Source organism: Phytophthora cinnamomi, assembly GCF_018691715.1.
Source record: "Phytophthora cinnamomi strain GKB4 chromosome Unknown Contig92, whole genome shotgun sequence".
NCBI classification, from domain to species: Eukaryota; Oomycota; class Peronosporomycetes; order Peronosporales; family Peronosporaceae; genus Phytophthora; species Phytophthora cinnamomi.
In genome coordinates this window covers 547,003-565,800 of record NW_027151025.1, presented here as the reverse complement: position 1 = coordinate 565,800, position 18,798 = coordinate 547,003, and positions in this window count along the sequence as shown.

The window sequence follows — 18,798 nt, the reverse complement described above, 5'->3', positions numbered from 1 at the left end:
TCTTTCACCAGTTGCCACTTTTCCTCACGAACATCGTGCATCCAGACACCAACTTGTGCCCACAATCACCGTGTCTCAGTTTTGGCACAAGTTGAGGGACTGCCGGGCTGAAAACCTGAGCTGGCGGCAAAAATACGATGTTGATTCCATACCCCGGCTGTCCAACCGATTTGACATGTCTCAATTCTGGCTCGAATTCTGGGACTCTGAGGCCGGGAATCTGAGCTGGGGGCAAAATTACGATGTTGACTCCATATCTCAGTTGTAGCACCCCAAAGCCGAGATGAAATCAGACGCCGCACGCCACGCCCTCTTCCCAGACCCCAGACTGCACATCTCAGGGTCTGGTCCACAGGCAAACCTCAGACCGAACTCCAAATCACCATGTCTCAGACTTTGCCACCACTCTCAGGTCTCAGAACTCCGGGCATTCCAAACTGTGAGGTCACCAATCTGAGACCTGGGGTCTGAGACTTAAGCAACCATGGGACTTCAAATCACAAACCTAGAAGGCCAGGGCTCAGCTCTTTGCCCAGAGTCCGATTCAAGGCCTGGAACCTCAGATCTGTGACCTCTAGAGTGATTCTCAGACCTCGGACTCCAGACCGAATTCAAATCTCAGACCTGGGGATCTGGGGTCGCCGCAACTCGACGTTCGCAGAGCTCAGTTTCCAGATGTAGCCAGCACAACTTGAAGTATGTGCAAAACCCAGACTTGGGTCAAGAAATATCCACGTTTCCAGTGACATGTGGCCGGTACGTGGTAGGGTTTGGGCTTCTGACTGATGGGTCTTGGCCAAGAATTGGCTCGGACCTTGTCACAAATACAACAGCCGCAGAAAACCGCTGACACTTGCACAGTGTCAGCTGCAACAATGAACAAACCACATGAGTCTGCGCAGGGTGCAGACTCCCCCAACAACAAGGCCAACGACCACGGGTCTGCGCAGGGCGCAGACACCGCAAAGAACCACGCAGAGGCCGGACCTCTAGCGGAGAACGAGCTGAATGACTTCAGCTCGGATGCAATCAATTTCATCACCAAAAGACAAACCGTAATTCGGTTTGTCGAAGATGCAATAGCAGCTTCTGTTGACCAACAGAAGCTGAACGCAGACAATGTGGGCAGAGGCAACACAAATGAATTTAAAGTTAGTTCATTGGTTTTGTTATCGACTCAAAACCTGCCTAAACATGCAGTTTCGGACTTCGGGGCAAGCAAGCTTGCTCTGCGCTTCACCGGGCCGTTCACTGTGTTGGCACGGCACGTGTAGTGGGTCTAATTTGACTCACTACTTTAGCTTACACGTTGCGCAACGTGTATGAGGAAGCGTAAGTACTTAGTAATTACTTAGGTTAATTATATTTGAATACACAAATATAATTTAACTTAGACAAGACTCCAAGTAGCTAGTTTAAGGTAAAATGAGAACTGTATTGTTTGTAAATTGATCTTCCTCTAAAATCTGCTAAAAACTGTTTATCATCTATGAAAGGGTTGGCACCGGCTGGCTGTCAGAGCCCCGCTAATGTAGTGGGCCTACTTTGGCTCACTACTTTAGCTTACACGTCGCGCTACGTGTATGAGGAAGCGTAGGAGTTTATTAATAATTTGAATTAATTATACTTGAGTCCACAAGTATAATATAAATCAAATAAAACACCAAATAGGTAGTTTAAGGTAAAATGAGAACTGTATTGTTTGTGAATTGATCTTCCTCTAAAATCTGCTAAAAACTGTTTATCATCTATGAAAGGGTTGGCAGCGGCTGGCTGTCAGAGCCCCGCTAATATGCATGTCTCTGATTGGTAGAAAGATGCTGCTTTCTACCAATAGGATCTTTTGGGTATATGTGGACCACTCACTGTGGTGGTCCACTTCAATGTATTCATTGGTGTGTCTTACACCAATGTGAGGAAGTATCTAGAACCTTTAACAGATATTTATCTGTTAAACCATAAGTGACAAATGTCATGCACAAGTGACAGTTGTCACTTGTGACCGTTATCGTGCACAAGTGATTGTTGTCACTTGTGTGTGTAACCCCGTTACACCATCCCCCCGTTAAGCTTAGACGTGTCGGTCTCGACACGTCAATTAATATTGACTGCTTGTCAATTGCTTGTGCTGGGGTTTCCGTGCTCATCTGCAATGAGCACGATCAAGCTGAAGACCACCATTGCAACAGAGTGTAAACTCTCTGTTGCTGTGTACAATGCGCGGTAGCGCGAGGTGCGCCGCTACCACGGGGACAGACAACACAGTGTCTGTGTACGATTCTTCGATGTCGACCGCGTCTATGCGTCGACATCTCTAAGCGAATATCTGTTGCTTACCGTGATCGGGTAAGCAAGCGCCAAAGCACTTCGAGTCCTTCTCGAAGTGGCAAGTATTAGCAACTCCACGCTGTTGCGGTGGAGGCTGGTGTCCGTGCGCCGTGCGCACTGTCCGTCCAGGTGGCGGTGCATATTAGCAACCGCGACCACAACAGGTATACTATATGTATACCTGAGAGCTTCAATGATCTCCGTGCTAATTATCTAGCACGCGAGTCGTCAGGCGTTGTAGATTACTACAGCGCTCGCACTACCTTCTTGCTGGTAGTGCGTGTTGGGTTTCGTACTCCTTCACCATGTCCGGAACGTCTTCCATCAGGACGTTCCGTGGTTCCCACGTGTCGTGTTGGGGAGGGAAACCTCTCCAACGAATGCGAAAACAATCCGGACCTCGGATTGTTTTCCTATGATCAACAATTCGCTGGACGATCCAGCGAATTTCTCCGCGTGCGTCTCGCAGCGGTGGCGGAGGTGGTGGAAACACGCCCCGATGGTCAACGCCGTGTTGACCTTCATCTCGTGTTGCTCCACGACCAAGTGACGGTCGTGGAGTACTTTCAGAGCGCGGCGGTTGCCGCTCTGTTCCTTCGTGTCCCGGCTCTGGCGGTCTCCCAGACCGCCTTGAACGTGCCGGTCGGGCTGTAGGCCCGACTGTATTAACTGCTCCAGCGCGACTACGCGCTGGAGAGGGTTTCCCCCTGTCGAGGCTGTCTCTTCGGGTCAGACGAGCCACTTGGCTCGTGCTGGAGGTATGGCTTTAACCGCCCGACATAAAATGTCGGGTGGAGCCGCATGCTAGACGGTATGTCTAGCGTGTATGCGTTACCGTGGCGTGCCATCACCGTGAATGGCCCGATGAAGCGCGGAGCAAGCTTGCTTGCTCCGAAATCCGAAACTGCATGTTTGGGCAGGTTTTGAGTAGATAACAAAACCAATGAATCCACGTTGAATTCATTTGTGTTGCCCATGCCAATATTATCGGCGTTCAGCTTCTGTTTATCCACAGAAGCTGCAATCGTGTCCTGGACAAACCGAATTACGGCTTGTCTTTTATTGATAAAGTCAATCGCATCCGAGCTGAACTCGTTCAGCTCGCTCTCCGCAAGAGGCCAGGCCTCTGCGTGGTTCTTCGCGGTGTCTGCGCCCTGCGCAGACCCGTGGTCCTTGTTCCTTGTGGAGTCTGTGCTCTGCACAGACTCGTTTTCCTTGTTCTGGGGGTCAGCGCACTGCGCTGACCCTTGGTTCTTCCTGCCAAGGTCTGCGCCCCGCGCAGACCTGGTTGTCGTGTTCCTTGTTGTCGCGGCTGACACTGTGCAGGTGTCAGCGGCTTTTTGCGACTGCTGTGTTGCAGTCGCAGATCCTCCCCCACTTAAAGTGGGAGCCACCACTCCGAGTAAACTCGGCAGACGGGGATGCCGCATGGCATTCACATAAAACGGTGTATGCCCGGTCGAGGCATGCACTGAGTTGTTGATGGCAAACTCTGTCATCGATAAGCACTCGCTCCAGTATTGGAACGAGTGAGCGTAGCTCTTCAACATATCGACGAGCACGCGATTCACGCGCTCGGTTTGACCGTCCGTCTGCGGATGGTCCGCAGTCGACATGGAAAGCTGGCTCCCAAGAAGTGCAAACACTTCTTGCCACAGGTGCGCTGTGAAGGGCGGGTCTCTGTCCGACACGATGTCGGACGGCATGCCATGGTGTTTGAACACCATGTCGACGAACAGACGGGCCGTCTGCTTCGCGGTCACCTCTGCCGGCACCGCAGCAAGATGTACCATCTTGCTGAAGCGGTCGACGAAGACCACAACACCGGTATTCCCTCCGCTGTCCGGGGGAAGACCAAAGATGAAGTCCAATGACATGGACTTCCAACACTCCGACGGAGTCGGTGGTGATTGTAACGGAGCCTGCGCGAATGGCGCAGGCTTTACGCGTTGGCACACCTCGCAAGCACGGACGTACTTGCGCACCCACTTGTACTGGTGGTGCCAGTAGAAGTCACGCGTGAGAAGGACGTATGTCTTCTCACGTCCGAGATGTCCCGCAGTCGGGGCATCATGATACTCGTACATGATCCTGAGTCGCAGGTCATGGTCATTTGGCACGACAACGCGATCCGCGTTGTCGTCGACTGCATTGTAAAGCAGTAGTCCGTCGTGCACACGAAAGCGGTGTGCACGCGCTCGAAGGTGCTTGGGCAGCTTCTGACGGGACTTGTCAGAAGGCGCTGTGCCATAGGCCAGCAAGAGCTTCGCGTCCGCGTCGTGCGCGCACGCAGCCTTCACATCATCCAACAGAGATGATGTGGGTTTGCTCGATCGCATGGCGTCAATGCCATTGACGTCAGCAGCTTCTGCGTAGTCCGGCCGACGTGATAACGCGTCGGCCACCACGTTCAATCTTCCGGGTTTGTATTCGACCCGGAAGTTATACTCCGCAAAGAATGAGAGCCATCTCGCCATTCTTTGTGAAATGTGTGGCGACTTCACTGCGGTGCGCAGTGATGCATGGTCGGTGTAGACCACAAATGGTCTACTCTCAAGCAAATACACTCGGAACTTTGCGAGTGCATACTTCATGGCAAGGAGTTCCTTGTCATGCACCGGATAGTTGCGCTCAGCTGGCTTCAGCTGACGCGATTGGTAGTAGACGACACGATCACGGCCCTCGTGATCGTGCTGCATCAACGCGCATCCGATCGCGAAATCGGATGCGTCACACACTACGTGAAATGGGCGATCTTGGTCAGCCACGGCCAAGATCGGCGCCTCAGTCAAGCCCCGCTTGACTGCATCGAATGCCTTTTGGCAATCGGGTGTCCAATTCCACACAGCTTCTTTCTTAAGAAGTTGTGACAGCGGGCGGATCTTGCCCGCATAATCCTCCACGTACTTGCACAAGTACGTGGCCAAGCCAACAAACTGTCTCAGTTCCTTGACGCTTGAAGACGTTGGCCATTCATTGATCACCCTGACCTTTTCCGGGTCAGGGCGAACACCATTCTTCCCTACGAGACACCCGATGACGGGTATCTCGCTCGCCCCGAATATACACTTCTTCAGGTTCGCGTAGAGCTTATGCTTTCGCATAAGCTCAAGTAGCTTCCGGAGATGCACCCTGTGCATCTCTACGTCGGTCTTCCCGTCCACAGCCCGGCTGTGGATGAACACATCATCGAAGTAGCTCGGTGCGAAGTCACGCACCTGTTGAAAGTCGCAGGGGCGTTCTTAAGCCCCTGTGGCATTACTAGCCATTCCCAGAGCATGCCGCTTGGCGTGCTCACTGCCGTGAGAAGGATATCGCTCTCACGCATTAGGATTTGATAAAATCCATCTCGCAAGTCGAGAGCACTGTAAACGGTGCTCCCGGCCATCGAATCGATGATAACATCTTTTCGCGGTATCGGCGTCTGCGCCGGTACCGTCGCATCGTTCAGCTTGTTGTAGGCATGAACGATGCGCCATCCGCCCTGTGGAGTTTTGACACAGAACGTCGGAGCACTGTGCGGGGACTTTGATTCTCGCACTTGTCCTGCTTTGCGACGACTTTCAAAGAAGTCGTCGATTGCTTTTACTTGCTCTCGCGGTAGTGGCCACTGCCGCGTGACACAGTACTTCGTGCCCGGCACGAGATCAATCTCGTGCTGAATACCCTTATCCTGCGGAAGCTCCGCAGGAATCTCTTCCGGGAGTACGTCTTTGTACTCCCTCAACAATTCGTAATAGGAACTCGACTTCAGCGAGTCCCAACCTTGTTCCTCGAAGCCTTCTCGCTTCTTCTTCGCACTGAGAGTGTCTTCACTCTCAGTGGTACTTCCCATGAAGAGCTGCCTCAGCTCTTCGCTCTCGCTCTCCGTTCTTTCGCTGTCCGAACGAACGCAGACTTGCTCGATGCGTCCATCGTGCAAGTCGCGCGTGAAGCGCTTCCAGCTCATGGCTGGAAGCGAAGTCAACTCCGACGCCATCGTCGGAGGACTGGCGAGTTCCATCTCACGATACTGGAATCCAGTATCGGTGCACGTCAAGACGCTTATCGTCATGACATTCGGCGTCACCGCCGCAGTCTGCGCAGCAGACTGCTCTTGTTGCGTCTCGGTCCCGGACCGAGACTTGCGCAGCGTTTTCCGCTTGCGCCGTCTTCTTGTTGTGCGGAGCCCGGCTCCGCACAGTTGTTCTTCTTGTCCAGGCCCGGCCGTGGACAGTCGTTCGCCGGCGGACCCTGTCCGCGGGCGCGCGGTATCAAGCCCGGCTTGACCGCATTTTCCTTCGTGCAGCCCGGCTGCACGGTAATGTGTCCCTTCGCCGGCAGACCCTGTCTGCGGGCGCGCGATATCAAGCCCGGCTTGATCGCATGGCGCTTCGTCGTGCAGCCCGGCTGCACGACAGCATGCAAATTGCGTCAGTGCGGTACGTTTGCAACCGTCCGCACTGTTTGCAGCGTCAACTCCCGGAGTTGACACGCCTTCGTCACCTCGACGCCATTCATTGGCGGAGCCCCTCATGACCGAGGGTGCGTCGGCTCCCGGAGCCGACGCGTCGTCGTCGACCTGACCGCTTCGGGTCAGGGACTGTCCCTTACACGCTTGAACGTGGGTGTTGGTTCCCGGAACCAACACATCTTTTTCTTCCGACGTCGGCAGCATTGCCGACGTGGATTTCTCTTGTGCGCGCCCTCGCGCACTTCTTGGGCACCCCGGGACAGCGGCATTAAACGCTGTCTCGACTGGCGAGTCGCGCGCACCTGCTGGTGCGTGCGCTGCGGTAACAGGGCCATCGCTCTCTGTTCCGCAGTCGCGTCCGAAGCGCACGAGCGTGCGCTTCTTCCAGTCTATCACCGGATCATGCCGTGCAAGCCACGGCATGCCCATTACTACGTCGAACTTATCGTCCAGGTCCAGGACGATAAAGCGTTCGACAAACACCCGATGCTTGTACGAGAAGCGCACGTTCACGACGCGCTTCTCGGTCTTCACGATGGCACCTGTTGCCAGTCGTACCTCCAGAAGACATCGAGGCGTATCTACTTCCTCGAAGTCAAGTCTCGGCAGGCTCCGTAGTCGAACAAAGTTGTTCGACGCGCCTGAATCCACCAAAGCTCGAAGAGAGTCACTCGCTCTCTTCGAGTAAACCTTCAAGATGACTAGGTTTGGCCTGTCATCTTGTTTCTTGCAGTGAGAGCTGGTCTCACTGGGGGCTGCAGTCCTCAGTGTCGCGTGCCCGATGTCGGCACGCGCGACTGCATTACCAGTAGGGCGCCCCGCGCCTACTGGATGTTCACGTTTTTTGTTTGTTCGCGGCGATGCCCAGCATCGCCACGACGGCCACTATTGTAGTGCACGGGAGCCGTGCACTCTCTGGCAAAGTGACCGATCCTTCCGCAACGGAAGCATCGCACATTATTTCCGTGCTGCTGGTGACCAGCAGCCGTTGCATTCGAGAGGTCCATTGGTTCCGGACCTCCCGTGCTCACTACCGGGCGTGGTTGCGGCCTCGGCACATCTGCATGGAGTTTAGCCTGCCGCAGGCTAAACTCTTCTTGCATTGCGAGAGTAATCGCAGCTTCGAGAGTACTCGGGTACTCTCGGAAGAGATAGGTCTTCACGGGCCCATCTCTCAGTCCCTTCATGAACGTGACGACTTTAGTCGCCTCGTCTATCGGGTTGGTCACGATGTTCGAGACCAAGTACCGAGCACGCTGCGCGTAAGCATGGACGTCATGCTTACCCTGCTGCAGGTCGAGGAATTCCGTCCTCGACCGGAATTCATTTTGCGGGGGCTCAAACGCTTGTTTGAGCTCCTCTTTGAATATCTCGTACGTGCTAAAGCACGTAGGATCTGAGAGTCGGCGTCCGTACGCCCAACTCCTCGCTCGTCCGCCAAGACATGACATGGCGAACGCAACCTTTGACAACGGGTCGACGATGTGTCGAGCCGCAATGGCTGTGTCGAGTTCGACAAGCCATCGGAGGAGAGGCTCGCCCTCTCTTCCTACATAATTACTCACGCTCAATTTTAATGATTGAGCACGCGGTGTCGTCCCCGACGACGCCGTTGTTGAGGAAGCAGCATCGCGCTGCTCCTTCATGATGAATCCCAGAGCAACACCATGTTGCTCTGTCGGCGATAGCGTACGCAACATTGTAGCTATCGCCGCCTCTCCAATGACTGTTGACAGTCGTTGGAGGGCCTCCCACTCTGGATCCGACAGGTGGGGGCAGTCCGCGCGTGCAACATGAGTTGCAGGCGTATTGGAGCTCTCCATGGGCACCTCCGTGCTCATGTGGTTCTCGGCTCCGCATTCGTACACCTCGTACGAACGTCAAGTAGTCGGTCGTTGGACGGACTACGAAGTGCTACCAGGTGTAGTGGGCCTACTTTGGCTCACTACTTTAGCTTACACGTCGCGCTACGTGTATGAGGAAGCGTAGGAGTTTATTAATAATTTGAATTAATTATACTTGAGTCCACAAGTATAATATAAATCAAATAAAACACCAAATAGGTAGTTTAAGGTAAAATGAGAACTGTATTGTTTGTGAATTGATCTTCCTCTAAAATCTGCTAAAAACTGTTTATCATCTATGAAAGGGTTGGCAGCGGCTGGCTGTCAGAGCCCCGCTAATATGCATGTCTCTGATTGGTAGAAAGATGCTGATTTCTACCAATAGGATCTTTTGGGTATATGTGGACCACTCACTGTGGTGGTCCACTTCAATGTATTCATTGGTGTGTCTTACACCAATGTGAGGAAGTATCTAAAACCTTTAACAGATATTTATCTGTTAAACCATAAGTGACAAATGTCATGCACAAGTGACAGTTGTCACTTGTGACCGTTATCGTGCACAAGTGATTGTTGTCACTTGTGCGTGTAACCCCGTTACAGCTAATATGCATGTCTCTGATTGGTAGAAAGATGCTGCTTTCTACCAATAGGATCTTTTGGGTATGTGTGGACCACTCATTGTGGTGGCCCACTTCAATGTATCCATTGGTGTACCTTACACCAATGTGAGAAAGTATCTAAAACCTTTAACAGATAACCTATCTGTTAAATTCACAAGTGACTTGTAGCCACTTGTGCGTGTAACCCCGTTACACCATCCCCCCCTTAAGGTTAGACGCGCGGGGTCTCCGCACGTCAATCTTTTGGAATTGACCATTCGTCAATTCTCCGCGTAAGGAGAAGAAATCCGCGCTCATTCAACGATGAGCGCGCCTCAGAAGAAGTCCACAAAGTCGGTGGGGAGTCATCTCTCCATCGACGACTACTTCGAACGCCAGAAGGCGAAGTACGGCGACATCGTCGACTTCGACGACGACGATGAAGATTTGGAGGGCGAGGAGGACTCGCCCTCAAAGCGTAAAGACTCAGTGTCGAGCGAATCGCTCGACCCTCACGCCAAGAACGTTCGTCCGCGTGAAGGGGACGAATCGGACGCTTCGAGTTCGAAGCGTTCGCGTACTGAGAGCGACACCCCACTCGCTTCCGCTGGGGCTCTCAGTTCTCCGCGCGCTGCTGCTGCAGCGCGTGATATCAAAGCTCAAGGCTCTCCGCGCGCTGCGCCTGCAGCGCGCGATCCGTGGATGCCGTCCGCATCCGAGATTGCGGACCGGTATGGGAACTCGGTACCTCCGAATGAGGTACCGTTGTACGTATGCAGCGCCATCAAGGATGATGCTGTGGCTGCCGAGCTGCACTTTGATGCGGAAACGCATCAAAGGCGCGATTACTACATCGGACTCTTTCATGAGCTCCGATGGTTTCAAAGCAAGAAGACGTCTTCTCGCAGCAAAGCGCCTGAGTGGCAGGCACTTTGTCAAAGTTGGAACGCCTTTGTTGAAAACTTCAACAAGAGACCGAGTGCTTACCGTGATCGGATTAAGCAAGCGCGTGATCGCTTCGAGACGTACTCGAAGCGTGGAAAGCTGGAGCAACTTCATGTTGCTGCTGAGGAGGCAAATGTGCCGTGCGCTGTGCCCGAGGGCTTTCAGTGCACGAAGTGCTTCCCAGGCGCGGTCCGCTTGAGCGACCGCGACCTGAACGGGTACACGTCGTTCCGTGTGCCCGAGAGTCTCAAAGAGCTCCGTGCTAAGTTCTTAGCACGTGAGGGTTCGGGCGCTAGCGATGATCGCAGCGCTCGTATTACTTCCGCTGTACCAGCGCGTACTGCTCCTCGTACGCCCTCACCATTTCCGGAACGTCCTCCAGCAAGACGTTCCGCGGCTCCCATGTATCTCGATGGGGAGGAAATCCTCTCCAACGAATACGAAAACGAGCCCCTTGAGGGTTCGTTTTCGGGATACTATGGTCAACAATCCGCTCAACAATCCAGCGGGTTGAGCCGCGGGCGTCACGGATCGGCGGTGGCGGGGGTGGGAACACGCCCCGGGTATGATCAGCCCCGGGCTGATCAGCACGCGTCCCTCCACGACCGGGTGACCGCCGTGGAGCGTCTGCAGGGCGCTGAGTTCGCTGCCCTGAAGCAGGGGCTAGCGAACCAGAAGGCCCGAATCGCGGCGGTCTCGCAGACCGCATCGAATATCCAGGTCGAGCTGGGGACCCAGATGAAGGGGTTACTCCAGCGCGCGGACGCGCTGGAGGAGAAGCGGCTCGTCGCCGAGGCCAAGTCCTCCGCTTCCGCCTCGGCTCCTGCCGAGGCTTCGGGTCAGCCGAGCTAGATGGCTCGTGCTGCAGGTATGGCTTCAGTCGTCCGACGTAAAAGGTCGGATGGAGGCGCATGCTAGACGGTATGTCTAGCGTGTATGCGTTGCCGTGCCGTGCCAACACAGTGAACGGCCCGATGAAGCGCGGAGCAAGCTTGCTTGCTCCGAAATCCGAAACTGCATGTCTAGGCAGGTTTTGTGTAGCTAACAAAACCAATGAACCAACTTTAAATTCATTTGTGTTGCCTCTGCCCGCATTGTTTGCGTTCAGCTTCTGTTGATCAACAGAAGCTGCTATTGTGTCTTGGACAAACCGAATTACGGCTTTTCTTTTGGTGATGAAACTGATTGCATCCGAGCTGAAGTCATTCAGCTCGCTCTCCGTTAGAGGCCCGGCCTCTGCGTGGTTCTTTGCGGTGTCTGCGCCCTGCGCAGACCCGTGGTCGTTGGCCTTGTTGTTGGGGGAGTCTGCACCCTGCGCAGACTCATGTGGTTTATCCATTGTAGCAGCTGACACTGTGCAAGTGTCAGCGGTTTTCTGCGGCTGCTGTATTGCAGTCGTAGATCCTCCCCCACTTAAAGTGGGAGCCATCACTCCGAGTAAACTCGGTAGGCGTGGATGCCGCATGGCATTCACGTAGAACGGTGTATGCCCGGTCGAGGCATGCACTGAGTTGTTGATGGCAAACTCTGTCATCGATAAGCACTCGCTCCAGTATTGGAACGAGTGAGCGTAGCTCTTCAACATATCGACGAGCACGCGATTCACGCGCTCGGTTTGACCGTCCGTCTGCGGATGATCCGCAGTCGACATGGAAAGCTGGATCCCAAGAAGTGTAACACTTCTTGCCACAGGTGCGCTGTGAAGCGCGGGTCTCTGTCCGACACGATATCGGACGGCATGCCATGGTGTTTGAACACCATGTCGACGAACAGACGGGCCGTCTGCTTCGCGGTCACCTCTGCCGGCACCGCAGCAAGATGTACCATCTTGCTGAAGCGGTCGACGAAGACCACAACACCGGTATTCCCTCCGCTATCCGGAGGAAGACCAAAGATGAAGTCCAATGACATGGACTTCCAACACTCCGACGGAGTCGGTAGTGATTGTAACGGAGCCTGCGCGAATGGCGCAGGCTTTACGCGTTGACATACCTCACAAGCACGGATGCACTTGCGCACCCACTTATACTGGTGGTGCCAGTAGAAGTCGCGCGTGAGAAAGACGTAAGTCTTCTCACGTCCGAGATGTCCCGCAGTCGGGGCATCATGATACTCGTACATGATCCTGAGTCGCAGGTCATGGTCATTTGGCACGACAACGCGATCCGCGTTGTCGTCGACTGCATTGTAAAGCAGTAGTCCGTCGTGCACACGAAAGCGGTGTGCACGCGCTCGAAGGTGCTTGGGCAGCTTCTGACGGGACTTGTCAGAAAGCGCTGTGCCATAGGCCAGCAAGAGCTTCGCGTCCGCGTCGTGCGCGCACGCGGCCTTCACATCATCCAACAGAGATGATGTGGGTTTGCTCGATCGCATGGCGTCAATGCCATTGACGTCAGCAGCTTCTGCGTAGTCCGGCCGACGTGATAACGCGTCGGCCACCACGTTCAATCTTCCGGGTTTGTATTCGACCCGGAAGTTATACTCCGCAAAGAATGAGAGCCATCTCGCCATTCTTTGTGAAATGTGTGGCGACTTCACTGCGGTGCGCAGTGATGCATGGTCGGTGTAGACCACAAATGGTCTACTCTCAAGCAAATACACTCGGAACTTTGCGAGTGCATACTTCATGGCAAGGAGTTCCTTGTCATGCACCGGATAGTTGCGCTCAGCTGGCTTCAGCTGACGCGATTGGTAGTAGACGACACGATCACGGCCCTCGTGATCGTGCTGCATCAACGCGCATCCGATCGCGAAATCGGATGCGTCACACACTACGTGAAATGGGCGATCTTGGTCAGCCACGGCCAAGATCGGCGCCTCAGTCAAGCCCCGCTTGACTGCATCGAATGCCTTTGGCAATCGGGCGTCCAATTCCACACGGCTTCTTTCTTAAGAAGTTGTGACAGCGGGCGGATCATGCCCGCATAATCCTCCACGTACTTGCACAAGTACGTGGCCAAATAACAAACTGTCTCAGTTCCTTGACGCTTGAAGACGTTGGCCATTCATTGATCACCCTGACCTTTTCCGGGTCAGGGCGAACACCATTCTTCCCTACGAGACACCCGATGACGGGTATCTCGCTCGCCCCGAATATACACTTCTTCAGGTTCGCGTAGAGCTTATGCTTTCGCATAAGCTCAAGTAGCTTCCGGAGATGCACCCTGTGCATCTCTACGTCGGTCTTCCCGTCCACAGCCCGGCTGTGGATGAACACATCATCGAAGTAGCTCGGTGCGAAGTCACGCACCTGTTGAAAGTCGCAGGGGCGTTCTTAAGCCCCTGTGGCATTACTAGCCATTCCCAGAGCATGCCGCTTGGCGTGCTCACTGCCGTGAGAAGGATATCGCTCTCACGCATTAGGATTTGATAAAATCCATCTCGCAAGTCGAGAGCACTGTAAACGGTGCTCCCGGCCATCGAATCGATGATAACATCTTTTCGCGGTATCGGCGTCTGCGCCGGTACCGTCGCATCGTTCAGCTTGTTGTAGGCATGAACGATGCGCCATCCGCCCTGTGGAGTTTTTGACACAGAACGTCGGAGCACTGTGCGGGGACTTTGATTCTCGCACTTGTCCTGCTTTGCGACGACTTTCAAAGAAGTCGTCGATTGCTTTTACTTGCTCTCGCGGTAGTGGCCACTGCCGCGTGACACAGTACTTCGTGCCCGGCACGAGATCAATCTCGTGCTGAATACCCTTATCCTGCGGAAGCTCCGCAGAAATCTCTTCCGGGAGTACGTCTTTGTACTCCCTCAACAATTCGTAATAGGAACTCGACTTCAGCGAGTCCCAACCTTGTTCCTCGAAGCCTTCTCGCTTCTTCTTCGCACTGAGAGTGTCTTCACTCTCAGTGGTACTTCCCATGAAGAGCTGCCTCAGCTCTTCGCTCTCGCTCTCCGTTCTTTCGCTGTCCGAACGAACGCAGACTTGCTCGATGCGTCCATCGTGCAAGTCGCGCGTGAAGCGCTTCCAGCTCATGGCTGGAAGCGAAGTCAACTCCGACGCCATCGTCGGAGGACTGGCGAGTTCCATCTCACGATACTGGAATCCAGTATCGGTGCGCGTCAAGACGCTTATCGTCATGACATTCGGCGTCACCGCCGCAGTCTGCGCAGCAGACTGCTCTTGTTGCGTCTCGGTCCCGGACCGAGACTTGCGCAGCGTTTTCCGCTTGCGCCGTCTTCTTGTTGTGCGGAGCCCGGCTCCGCACAGTTGTTCTTCTTGTCCAGGCCCGGCCGTGGACAGTCGTTCGCCGGCGGACCCTGTCCGCGGGCGCGCGGTATCAAGCCCGGCTTGACCGCATTTTCCTTCGTGCAGCCCGGCTGCACGGTAATGTGTCCCTTCGCCGGCAGACCCTGTCTGCGGGCGCGCGATATCAAGCCCGGCTTGATCGCATGGCGCTTCGTCGTGCAGCCCGGCTGCACGACAGCATGCAAATTGCGTCAGTGCGGTACGTTTGCACGACAGCATGCAAATTGCGTCAGTGCGGTACGTTTGCAACCGTCCGCACTGTTTGCAGCGTCAACTCCCGGAGTTGACACGCCTTCGTCACCTCGACGCCATTCATTGGCGGAGCCCCTCATGACCGAGGGTGCGTCGGCTCCCGGAGCCGACGCGTCGTCGTCGACCTGACCGCTTCGGGTCAGGGACTGTCCCTTACACGCTTGAACGTGGGTGTTGGTTCCCGGAACCAACACATCTTTTTCTTCCGACGTCGGCAGCATTGCCGACGTTGGTCTCACTTGTGCGCGCCCTCGCGCACTTCTTGGGCACTCCGGGACAGCAGTATAAAGCGCTGTCTCGACTGGCGAGCCGCGCGCACCTGCTGGTGCGTGCGCTGCGGTAACAGGGCCATCGCTCTCTGTTCCGCAGTCGCGTCCGAAGCGCACGAGCGTGCGCTTCTTTCAGTCTATCACCGGATCATGCCGTGCAAGCCACGGCATGCCCATTACTACGTCGAATTTATCGTCCAGGTCCAGGACGATAAAGTGTTCGACAAACACCCGATGCTTGTACGAGAAGCGCACGTTCACGACGCGCTTCTCGGTCTTCACGATGGCACCTGTTGCCAGTCGTACCTCCAGAAGACATCGAGGCGTATCTACTTCCTCGAAGTCAAGTATCGGCAGGCTTCGTAGTCGAACAAAGTTGTTCGACGCGCCTGAATCTACCAAAGCTCGAAGAGAGTCACTCGCTCTCTTCGAGTAAACCTTCAAGATGACTAGGTTCGGCCTGTCATCTTGTTTCTTGCAGTGAGAGCTGGTCTCACTGGGGGCTGCAGTCCTCAGTGTCGCGTGCCCGATGTCGGCACGCGCGACTGCATTACCAGTAGGGCGCCCCGCGCCTACTGGATGTTCGCGTTTTTTGTTGGTCCGCGGCGATGCCTAGCATCGCCACGACGGCCACCTCCAGGGGGCATGGGAGCTGTGCACTCCCGTGCAAAGTGACCGATCCTTCCGCAACGGAAGCATCGCACGTTACCTACCTGCTGCTGGTAACCAGCGGTTGTTGCGTTCGAGAGGTCCATTGGCTCCGGACCTCCCGTCCTCGCTACCGGGCGTGGTTGCGGCCTCGGCACATCTGCATGGAGTTTAGCCTGCCGCAGGCTAAACTCTTCTTGCATGGCAAGAGTGATTGCAGCTTCGAGAGTACTCGGGTACTCTCGGAAGAGATAGGTCTTCACGGGCCCATCTCTAAGTCCTTTCATGAACGTGACGACCTTGGTCGCCTCGTCAATCGGGTTAGTCACGATATTTGATACCAAGTATCGTGCGCGCTGCGCGTAAGCATGGACGTCATGCTTACCCTGCTGCACGTCGAGGAATTCCGCCCACGACCGGAACTCGTTTTGCGGGGGCTCAAACGCTTGTTTGAGCTCCTCTTTGAACGCTTCGTACGTGCTGAAGCACGTAGGATCGGAGAGTCGGCGCCCATACGCCCAACTCCTTGCGCGTCCGCCAAGGCAGGACATGGCGAACGCGACCTTCGACAGCGGGTCGACGATGCGTCGAGCCGCTATGGCTGTGTCGAGTTCGACAAGCCATCGGAGGAGAGGCTCGCCCTCTCTTCCTACATAATTACTCACGCTCAATTTTAATGATTGAGCACGCGGTGTCGTCCCCGACGACGCCGTTGTTGAGGAAGCAGCATCGCGCTGCTCCTTCATGATGAATCCCAGAGCAACACCATGTTGCTCCGTCGGCGATAGCGTACGCAGCATCGTGGCTATCGCCGCTTCTCCAATGACTGTTGACAGTCGTTGGAGGGCCTCCCACTCTGGGTCAGACAGGTGGGGGCAGTCAGCGCGTGCAACATGCGTTGCAGGCGTGTTGGAGCTCTCCATGGGCACCTCCGTGCCCATGTGGTTCTCGGCTCCGCGTTCGTACACCGCGTACGAACGTCAAGCAGTCGGTCGTTGGACGGACTACAAAGTGCTACCAGGTGTAGTGGGTCTAATTTGACTCACTACTTTAGCTTACACGTCGCGCAACGTGTATGAGGAAGCGTAGGTACTGAGTAATTACTTAGGTTAATTATATTTGAATACACAAATATAATTTAACTTAGACAAGACTCCAAGTAGCTAGTTTAAGGTAAAATGAGAACTGTATTGTTTGTAAATTGATCTTCCTCTAAAATCTGCTAAAAACTGTTTATCATCTATGAAAGGGTTGGCACCGGCTGGCTGTCAGAGCCCCGCTAATATGCATGTCTCTGATTGGTAGAAAGATGCTGCTTTCTACCAATAGGATCTTTTGGGTATGTGTGGACCACTCATTGTGGTGGCCCACTTCAATGTATCCATTGGTGTGCCTTACACCAATGTGAGGAAGTATCTAAAACCTTTAACAGATAACCTATCTGTTAAATTGACAAGTGACTTGTAGCCACTTGTGCGTGTAACCCCGTTACAGCACGGCAACGCTTACACACTAGACATACCGTCTAGCATGCGCCTCCATCCGACCTTTTACGTCGGACGACTGAAGCCATACCTGCAGCACGAGCCATCTAGCTCGGCTGACCCGAAGCCTCGGCAGGAGCCGAGGCGGAAGCGGAGGACTTGGCCTCGGCGACGAGCCGCCTCTCCTCCAGCGCGTCCGCGCGCTGGAGTAACCCCTTCATCTGGGTCCCCAGCTCGACCTGGATATTCGATGCGGTCTGCGAGACCGCCGCGATTCGGGCCTTCTGGTTCGCTAGCCCCTGCTTCAGGGCAGCGAACTCAGCGCCCTGCAGACGCTCCACGGCGGTCACCCGGTCGTGGAGGGACGCGTGCTGATCAGCCCGGGGCTGATCATACCCGGGGCGTGTTCCCACCCCCGCCACCGCCGATCCGTGACGCCCGCGGCTCAACCCGCTGGATTGTTGAGCGGATTGTTGACCATAGTATCCCGAAAACGAACCCTCAAGGGGCTCGTTTTCGTATTCGTTGGAGAGGATTTCCTCCCCATCGAGATACATGGGAGCCGCGGAACGTCTTGCTGGAGGACGTTCCGGAAATGGTGAGGGCGTACGAGGAGCAGTACGCGCTGGTACAGCGGAAGTAATACGAGCGCTGCGATCATCGCTAGCGCCCGAACCCTCACGTGCTAAGAACTTAGCACGGAGCTCTTTGAGACTCTCGGGCACAGCGCACGGCACATTTGCCTCCTCAGCAGCAACATGAAGTTGCTCCAGCTTTCCACGCTTCGAGTACGTCTCGAAGCGATCACGCGCTTGCTTAATCCGATCACGGTAAGCACTCGGTCTCTTGTTGAAGTTTTCAACAAAGGCGTTCCAACTTTGACAAAGTGCCTGCCACTCAGGCGCTTTGCTGCGAGAAGACGTCTTCTTGCTTTGAAACCATCGGAGCTCATGAAAGAGTCCGATGTAGTAATCGCGCCTTTGATGCGTTTCCGCATCAAAGTGCAGCTCGGCAGCCACAGCATCATCCTTGATGGCGCTGCATACGTACAACGGTACCTCATTCGGAGGTACCGAGTTCCCATACCGGTCCGCAATCTCGGATGCGGACGGCATCCACGGATCGCGCGCTGCAGGCGCAGCGCGCGGAGAGCCTTGAGCTTTGATATCACGCGCTGCAGCAGCAGCGCGCGGAGAACTGAGAGCCCCAGCGGAAGCGAGTGGGGTGTCGCTCTCAGTACGCGAACGCTTCGAACTCGAAGCGTCCGATTCGTCCCCTTCACGCGGACGAACGTTCTTGGCGTGAGGGTCGAGCGATTCGCTCGACACTGAGTCTTTACGCTTTGAGGGCGAGTCCTCCTCGCCCTCCAAATCTTCATCGTCGTCGTCGAAGTCGACGATGTCGCCGTACTTCGCCTTCTGGCGTTCGAAGTAGTCGTCGATGGAGAGATGACTCCCCACCGACTTTGTGGACTTCTTCTGAGGCGCGCTCATCGTTGAATGAGCGCGGATTTCTTCTCCTTACGCGGAGAATTGACGAATGGTCAATTCCAAAAGATTGACGTGCGGAGACCCCGCGCGTCTAACCTTAAGGGGGGGATGGTGTAACGGGGTTACACGCACAAGTGGCTACAAGTCACTTGTGATTTTTAACAGATAGGATGTCTGTTAAAAATTTTAGATACTTTCTCACCTCGGAGTAAGTCACACCAATGGATA